At 39.1% G+C, this 8,563-nt stretch overlaps 1 long non-coding RNA gene across 1 annotated transcript in view; it reads right to left on the bottom strand.

The window, feature by feature from the left end:
• Positions 1-260: 260 nt before the first annotated feature.
• Positions 261-8,563, bottom strand: part of LOC111247191 (uncharacterized) — an 11,361-nt gene continuing 3,058 nt past the window's right edge. Inside the window, exons 2-3 of the long non-coding RNA XR_002671997.2 lie at positions 8,062-8,211; positions 261-2,371 (exon numbers count right to left, since the gene is read on the bottom strand). This is a non-coding gene — a long non-coding RNA (uncharacterized LOC111247191). The remainder of the gene's footprint in view (positions 2,372-8,061; positions 8,212-8,563) is intronic.

Here is an 8,563-nt window from a genome sequence, read left to right as displayed (position 1 = left end):
ACGAAAGAGCTGACCTAAATAAAACGGCCTATCTGGTTTCTAAGTCACGAGACGGCAGGCCGCTTACTTGATGCTCCAATAGCTACTTCCGAAAGCTCATTTACATATAAGTACTCTACGAGTACTGGCGCGTAGCGTTGTGGGGGGTATTTTGAGAATAACACCGATTTACCGTTTGGTCAAGCTGATTTATTAAGAAACATACACTTCAAGATAATTTTATCAAACACCATTTTGACCATAATTTCTTTCTTTGCCGCTACTGTTCTTACAGAAGTAAATCCAAGTCTATGCCCCTAGAGGCAATATAAAATTTAAGATCTGGAGCGAATTGTCATCACATTGAAGCAATATAACGTGTATAAAGAAAGTAGAAGATTATTCTTAGTCGATTTACTTAGCAGAAGCCGACTATGGGTGACCGTCGAATACAAGCTGATCTCGTCGAACTACGACGATGTGTCATATGTAAAGGACTAGCCAAAAAATCAACTACGCTCTTTTTTCCAAGAACTTGAAGGTCCGGCAAGGATCCTTACTTAAAGGGTCTAGAGAAGGTGGTTAAGTAGTTAGCGTCAGGTTATTACCACTTTCTGTAATAAGAATTAAGGAGAAAACGGATTCTGTTACCGACTTATCCTTTTTTATATCAATTTCTCTTGTGCATTCTATTTTTCTTTCATAAAACGTCCTATAGGCGTTGCAAGCTGGAATCAGGCATCTACATAAACTCGCGAAGTTATCTTGCTTGCGCTTGGAGAAATTGCGGTCTTGGTAACTTTTGCTTCCATGATCGCCCAGAATCATATCCCCTTGGATATAAAGGCACAACTATCGCCTCCCGAAGTTATTTTTTGTTCATGAGATATCACCCATCCAAAACCGTAGATACTTAGCTGGCCTAGCAACTTTATATTATCCAGTCGTAAGTAAAACCCTGAGTGTAATCATCGCACAGCCTTACGCGTATAGGTCTGATAACGAATCGTTTCCAATGATACCAAGTTAGGAAGCTTTATACAGTCAGTGGACTGTCATTATATGAAATTTCCTGATGATGACATGACTGGTCAAGATTAGCGATGTATATGGATTTGCACTCATGGATGTGTGCCTTTAGTTTTTATCCTTGACATTGAATTCTTTGTTCAAGATTAGCTCAACTGCCATTTTGTTCGGCGTCTAACCTTCATGCCATTGAACTAATCACATTTGTTACAAGCAGTGCCCGCTAGAAGTATTGCTTTGTGGCAGTGTGTTATGATGCATTATCACTGCGGGAAGTAAGCGTGGATTCGAGATCCTGTCAAGACGGTAATCCTATGAAAATGTCTAACATCTTATACAAGCGTACTCCAACTATATAGCAGGCTTTCCGTTTCATTAAGTATATTGATATAACGTAATTCAATTGAAACAATTTAAAAGCTATATTATTTTTATACTTCCTAATAAAGTTTATCCGGCGATTAAAAAACGTTCAAAAGGGGCATCAGCGGTACACCTGCGCCTAGAACCACATCGGAAATAAACACAACGCTCATCGTGTTACTGGACACCATGACGAGACTTCGTCCGTCAAGGGGTGTTCCTATGAGGCAGCCGTGGATTGCGGAAACTCAAGCAGAGTTCCACGACTGGGTTGCCATAAGCTCAGTGTAACGAAGCGGGCGGCTACTTTGTAAAATAAATATATGGACGGGAAAAATTCCCCTACAGTTAATATATCTAATGCTTTTAATGGTCTGAGAATACTTTTATACGTAGTTTGCTTGCGCAAAGCGCGGTACGCCCCCTCTTTAGATCGACGTCTTGCGTCTAATTGTGATTTCTAACAGTACTGCGGTAAATGAAACGTTATGCGATCAACGGATATTGTAAGGACACGCTACTCTGCTTATTATGAATAGGTTTCGGTAATATAGTTACTTATAGATTATACAGTGACGAGCCGTAAATTAATTGTAACAATACTGTAAAAAATCTGAATAATTTCTCACAAATTAGTCATCTTTAGGATTGATTATAATTACACTTAATGTTGCATACTGAATAGGCGTTGGTAACAATCTAGTGAAATGTACTACATAAAAACCAGAATTTAAATATAGAATTATTTAATGGCATTCCTTCTTCTATACAAACATAATTACAAGGGCCTGTCTCATCTATGTTATAGGGATTGTACACGAAAAGCTTGAAACTAGCTGGAAGTGGACTGGTCAGATCTTCATCCATTTTCCACAAGAATCCTGTTCCCTTCTCTATCAGGTTTTGCCGTTTTGCCCCGATGATGCTTCGAACAATACAATCTGACGCGCTTTTGTGTTTCCCGTATCGGGCACGTGCTGTTCCGCGCGTATCCTTGGCCCTGGAAAAAAAGTCAAAGCAAGCTTACCACGGCGGAACTACGTATGTTGCTTTTGGAATTATGACAGTTATCTTCAGCATGTAGCCGACGGTTCATTCCGCTGTTGCAGCCGAAAGGGAATATTTCAATACGCCATTATGGGAGATCAAACAACGAAAAGCCAGGTCTGACGATCTCGGAACTTTTGTGTCGTTATTAGAGAGCTTACTCGGGAAATATCTGTGATGACTTGAGATTTGTGATAAGACGAACTTTTCAAATAGTATTGAAAGAGAGCAAGTCTGTCCAATCGGCAGATAACGAATGTCGATCAAAAAAGGGTGGGAGATGCTGGCAGTCGAGACGACGGATCCGCAACATATAATTTTATCTCTCACCTTATCACCGATCTCTATACCTAGCAGATGTTTTGCGATCTTTATATTTGATAATAGAGTTAACCATTCTCTTGGTGATTGTGTTTGTATGCTTGAATAACCGCGTACAAAGCATACGATATATAAATAGTTGATCTTCATAGCGTGTTCGTTATCAGCTCGGCTGTTGAAAATAATCCCGCTAACAAATCCGCGATTCTACTACATTGTAATTGCAACTGTTGGCGGTACTTGGACCAGCTTCAAAGTTTGCATCTTTATCAACGAAAGGACTTAGATGAAACCATGATGATGTATAGTATATGTACATAAGGAATATAAGCATAACTTGTTTTGTCTTTCATACATTAAGTTTCGAAAACACTTTGTCAGGCTGTTTAATATGACAGGCATCAACTCAACCGCTGCCTTTAGTATTGAGGAAAAAACAGTTCCCGCTAAAGCAAAATGGCAAATGGCTTTTCGTGACGGAAGGCTGTGCATCGTTTTTTGCAGTTTGAGTAGTAAAGGCGGACTAGCATGGATTGTCGGTACACGAAACCCCACCAAGATTTAAAGCTTTCTTCTTTGTCCGAAGTCAACAATCGGCGCTATTGCCAGCTTTCATGCGTTTTCCTTACTAAGAAATCGAGAGAGCATTTTCATGAGACGAACCTGAATAAAAGCTTAGATTTAAAAAAAAAAAAGCTTGAAAATTCACCTAAGTGGCTTCACTTTTGGTAGTATTCTTTAACTCAACCTAAATAGGTCGTTTAGTATGTTCATTTTTAATACGGGTCTACGGGTAAATTTCAACGGTCAGATTTCTCGGAACTTTCTAATCTCACTTCTATCTTTCGTTTCGTGAGATACTTAACATTTAACTAGGATCATTTATAGTCATAGGAATCATTTATAGTAGCACTTGAAAGCTTATATCGATTAAAGAAGAAGTACTTTGAAAATGCCTAGTACCCGGTTTAGGTTTCGAATTGAGGTTGTGTAATGCAGAAAATTTTCATGCAATATTTATTTTCATTTAGATAGAATTTTAGAGACAATTGCCAAGACTAGGTTTAGGTATTCGTTTATCTGACAGAAGTATTATTCTACATATTTCTATATCTATAATTGTTAACATTCCTTTCTTTAAAATCCGTCATAATATATGTATATTTGCCTGTCAATGATGTATTTTCAGCCATGTTTTCCAAAAAAAAAAAACGTTACTGTCTTCCTGGTGATTATAAACGCGTTGCGATTTTGGCAAAGTAAGTTGAGCCCTGTTCGACAAGTTACAAAAATAAAAATAGCCTTTCGGTGCACTTTATATACTGCGGACCTGTTTATTCAGCCTAATGTTGCGTCCTGACCATTCCTATAAATCTATAAACTGTCATTATCAAATCTTTTGTATCACGTGGAGCCAGTGGCGTTGTTATAGCGCTGTAAATATATCTATCTATGGCGGAATTACGGCGACGACAGTAGCAGCAGCCATCTTCTCTGTGTTCCGTTAGCTTCTACGTGATGGCGTTCCTAAGTAGCAGTCAACCTGATTTTGTGCCCATATAACTGACCCAGCGGCTCCAACCTAAACGGTTAGAATATCAAGTTGATCGCTACTCACGCACGCATAAGAAATACAGAGCATGTACCGGCTTCTATGGCATTGAATACGTATAATACATTGACCGAAATATTTACAACGATGGCAGGTAACCCTATACTTATATGCACTCGGATTGTTTGTTCAGATGACGTAAGCGCGCATTGACACACGTGACTGCTATGTGAAACGATCTTTTGATAAAGCTTCGGACGCGCTCGGAAGGTTTTCGCTAAGAGCGTGTTGCACAACCAGCGGGGGTTCAAGTACTGGTTATGGTTAAGGCTTACTTCTTACGGTTTGCTGACATCTGGACCAGATAATGAACCTATGAAGTCGGTGAAAGTAAACAGAGCGACATTATAGTTTGTATATTTTCTGATTTTGCACGTTCCGCGATTCTCTTTGGGCCTTGGACAACCTTTGTTCGGTAACATGTAGCTACGGAAGATTGGATAGTCGCCATTAATCTCGTTACCATCGAGATAGCCACGTCGACCGTGGGTCGTAAAGATATATAAATGAATAATGTTTCCAATACTGCAATGACATAATCAAAGTGCTGGCTGCCGATTCGATATAGATATTCAAGTCTACTCTGCTATTGAGTCTTTCCCGACGCGAGGGATACATTCAATCTGTGACCGGCAGACCGCTGGAGACGTCAAATGTCAGTAGGAAGATTGACGGAGAAAAACGGTAGGGTGCTAGTAGGTTTTAAGTTGATGAGAGGTAGCAAAATAGATGCAAACGCTGATTGAGTGGTATCCACCACTATTGTCGTAGTATACCGTTGTCGTAGTATACCGTTGTCGTAATATACCGTTGTCGTAATATACCGTTGTCGTAATATACCGTTGTCGTAATATACCGTTGTCGTAATATACCGTTGTCGTAATATACCGTTGCGTGCTCCACTAGTACGAGTGTGGCACGCGTCACAAACGAAATAAATGCGCGCTTCAGCAGTAATAGCTTTCAGGGCGACGATATCTAAATCGATGTTGTCCATTAGCGGCTACCTGGCAGCTTACATATCACAGTATGAAACTACTAATTAGAAACAACGTTAACATCATAATAAACGTAGTCGACAAGAGGTTAAAACACGTAGACTGGTCTAAAAGAAGTGTCAATACGGATTGTCAAGGGAATATGGATTACGCAAAAAATAGTATGGAATATAACTAAGGTCGCAGCAAATGGTGGCGATTCGTTGTTTCTTATCATCGTATAGCGAAAGAATGGCAATTTTTTGATAAAATTTAGACAACCATTATAATTCGCCTACAATCGACCGCTAGTCTAAAGAAAGGCTCTCGCTATTAGTCTACGGAATACGATAACCGGCCTCACAGGTACTGTGAATACGATACGCGTTCATGCTACCAAAACGCCAACAGAAAGCAGGCGACAGTCAAAACGCATGTGAGACCAATTTAAGACACATTTTTTAACAGTTTTTTTTTTTTAGAGAAGCGCAGGTGGGTCGACAGAATAGTACAAACGAATAGGGCGGGCCAATGGAAGACTTTTTACTTGTGTATAGTAAAATTTTTTTTTAATATTTGACACCAATCTCGGTTTGACTGAATCGAAATCTGTCGGGCACACGGAGCAACTGCCTGAGATCTACTATTTTCCAGATGACGCACGCCTCAGTAACTACGTAATTTTGTGACTTAAACTTAAAAGAAAATGGGGACAAAACTGTCATGCGCGTCTACTTTATAATTATATATATTATAATTATATATATATATATAATAATAGGGGCTAAAATTTTGATAGGCCTCATCGTACTATGAGGTTATCGAATGTTTACACGATTATCGGTTAACGAATGTCAAATCAGGTAGAACCTTTTCGCTACCGCAAACTACCCAATAGATGCCTACACTTGTTTCTTGTTCCCTTTAGGATAGTATTTAGATATTGAATGATACCCCTTTTGCTGGTGGCCCTCCTAGAATTTGTAGCTGCTTTCTGACCCTAGCTTTTACCCCTAAATAGCTGCTTCGAATTTTGTGTCTGATACTAGCATTAAGTGTTGTTTTAAGGGCTTGACTCCTTCTAGCATAAAACGCACCGTTATCAGCGTCCAGTTTCGAGACTCAACCATTACATGGTTCTAGGTTCAGTGGGCAAGCACGTTACCACCGTACCAGCACGGGGTATCATTAGTATACTATCATAACACTGCATTGATCAGCACGAGATGTATTAAAAGTGCGCGATAACAGCCTAGAACTTATTATCAGAGATTTATTTTAAATATTAATAACTTTTAGAGATTTTAAACTTCATTTCAAGTAACTAAAATTCCTCATGTACTTTAAAAGAACGAACGTTTTAAAGATTTTTGAAAAATTCTAACTTTACGTCTAACATAAAAGCTGCTCGCGGGCTTTATACGTCTGACTATTTGATCTGTGTGTTACAAACTGTATACGACTCTAATTTGTATTTCCTTTCGTTGTTGTTGTTGTTCACTACAATGAGTCGACAATGAAGCTTGAAGTCTCAGTCCATTGACGATAGCTCTATTGCTCGCAGAAACAATACCATCTTCAAGCCATTTGAGTCGTACAGCCGCACAATTTTAGCGTTACTTAGGTTTACTGCTAGGAAGTGTTAATCGAATAATTCTTTTTGAGTCATGGTTAACAGTTAAGTATGAAAAAACTCGGACAGAGCCTTAGGGCGTCGCCTGCTGAGAGTGCCGGTTGGAAGAAACGACAGAGGCATTGAAGGAGACGATAATAAAGGTAAACTACAAAGCAGTTTTTGCGGTGTTTCTCTGAGGCCGGAACGTACATGCGGTGATGTACGCTACACCGATCAACACAAAAGAATCTACAGGCATCAGACAAGTAAATAAAGCAAGCACCTAAAGTCGATTTTAAATTACACATTTGCCAATACAGCTGTGAAGTTCTTGGGCATCAATGCATAGTACGTCAGTCGTAGTACTTGCACCTAACCGTAAGATGCTTTTAACAACGACAAAAAAGGGTCACGTGAGTGCGATTTCAAAGATATCGGAAAGAAACCCTTTCACAGGCAAATGTTCTCAGTTTCTCAATCAAAGCGGCGCTTCGCGCGCCAACACGCGCAAAGACCGTAATGAGCATGCAGGTAGAGTCCTAAGTGTTAGTTGTGACGAAGTTTTTATACAACTCGCATGCGGTCGTAGTAACTGGGCAAAGGTTACATAACGGCAACGTTCCGTTCTGTAGTAGCTAACAAACACGTAAACGACACATACGAGCATATTCCGAAGCCACAGAAGCTTCGAGTGGCAGCAGAAGAAGGAAATGATCACTTGAATTCTGCCAAAGCTATAGCAGCGTGCGAATATGATGTAGTTCTTAGTAGCTAGCACAGATACTTGCGATAACATATACGAGGTGATAATTGCAAACATTGTCTTATCTTTATACAACAGGTTTTACCCTATTAATATTATAATATGCTCTATTATATATATTGCTATAAACAATATGGCCTGGTTAATGGTAATTAGCATTTACTTAGCATCTTTTCAAGTACGCATAAACTATAATTTTGTATGTATAACATCAATGAGCTTACTCCATTGTTCAAATTGTTCCTGCGTAAAAATTGTTGTACTAGCCCCACAGGCCTACTTCGGTTATTCTCATTGAAATAATCGAACTACATGTTTTGCTATCCTTTGGCCCTATAGCAGAAGTCTCACTTACCAGCATCAACTCGTTCGTACTTTTAATGTAATAATATCATCGTCATCGTTATCGTGCGATTATTGATCCATGACATCATCATCTTGTGTATTCCGCTATGTAAAGTTAAAACTGACTGAACTTCCAAACCCTACAAACGTTGCAGCGTTCCTGAAGCAGAGCAAGCAAACAACAAAAAAAGATCTAAATTTTCTAAAAAAAAAAAAACTATTTTTTTGGATTTTCCTGTTCTCTTGAATGAAACCGTTGAGATCGTGCGCGTATCGACAAAATACTTTTTAAATTTTGTTGTATACCTATCGATAATAGCTCAAGAAGCTAACCTCGATTCATTAACGATTTAAGAAGAGCATTTTACGTTCATTTGTGATTTTTATCACACACATTTTTTTAGAGACCTCGTGCTAACCACACTGTTCTCTTGTTGAGCCGACGCGAACGACGACAGAAATCGTTAAAATCGTTTTTAAGCTATTCAACACACACACACATATACCTATAT

This window comes from Varroa destructor, unplaced genomic scaffold (assembly GCF_002443255.2).
Source record: "Varroa destructor unplaced genomic scaffold, Vdes_3.0 BEIS01000003.1, whole genome shotgun sequence".
In the NCBI taxonomy this organism is placed as follows: domain Eukaryota; kingdom Metazoa; phylum Arthropoda; class Arachnida; order Mesostigmata; family Varroidae; genus Varroa; species Varroa destructor.
This window is presented reverse-complemented; position numbering and strand designations above follow the sequence as displayed.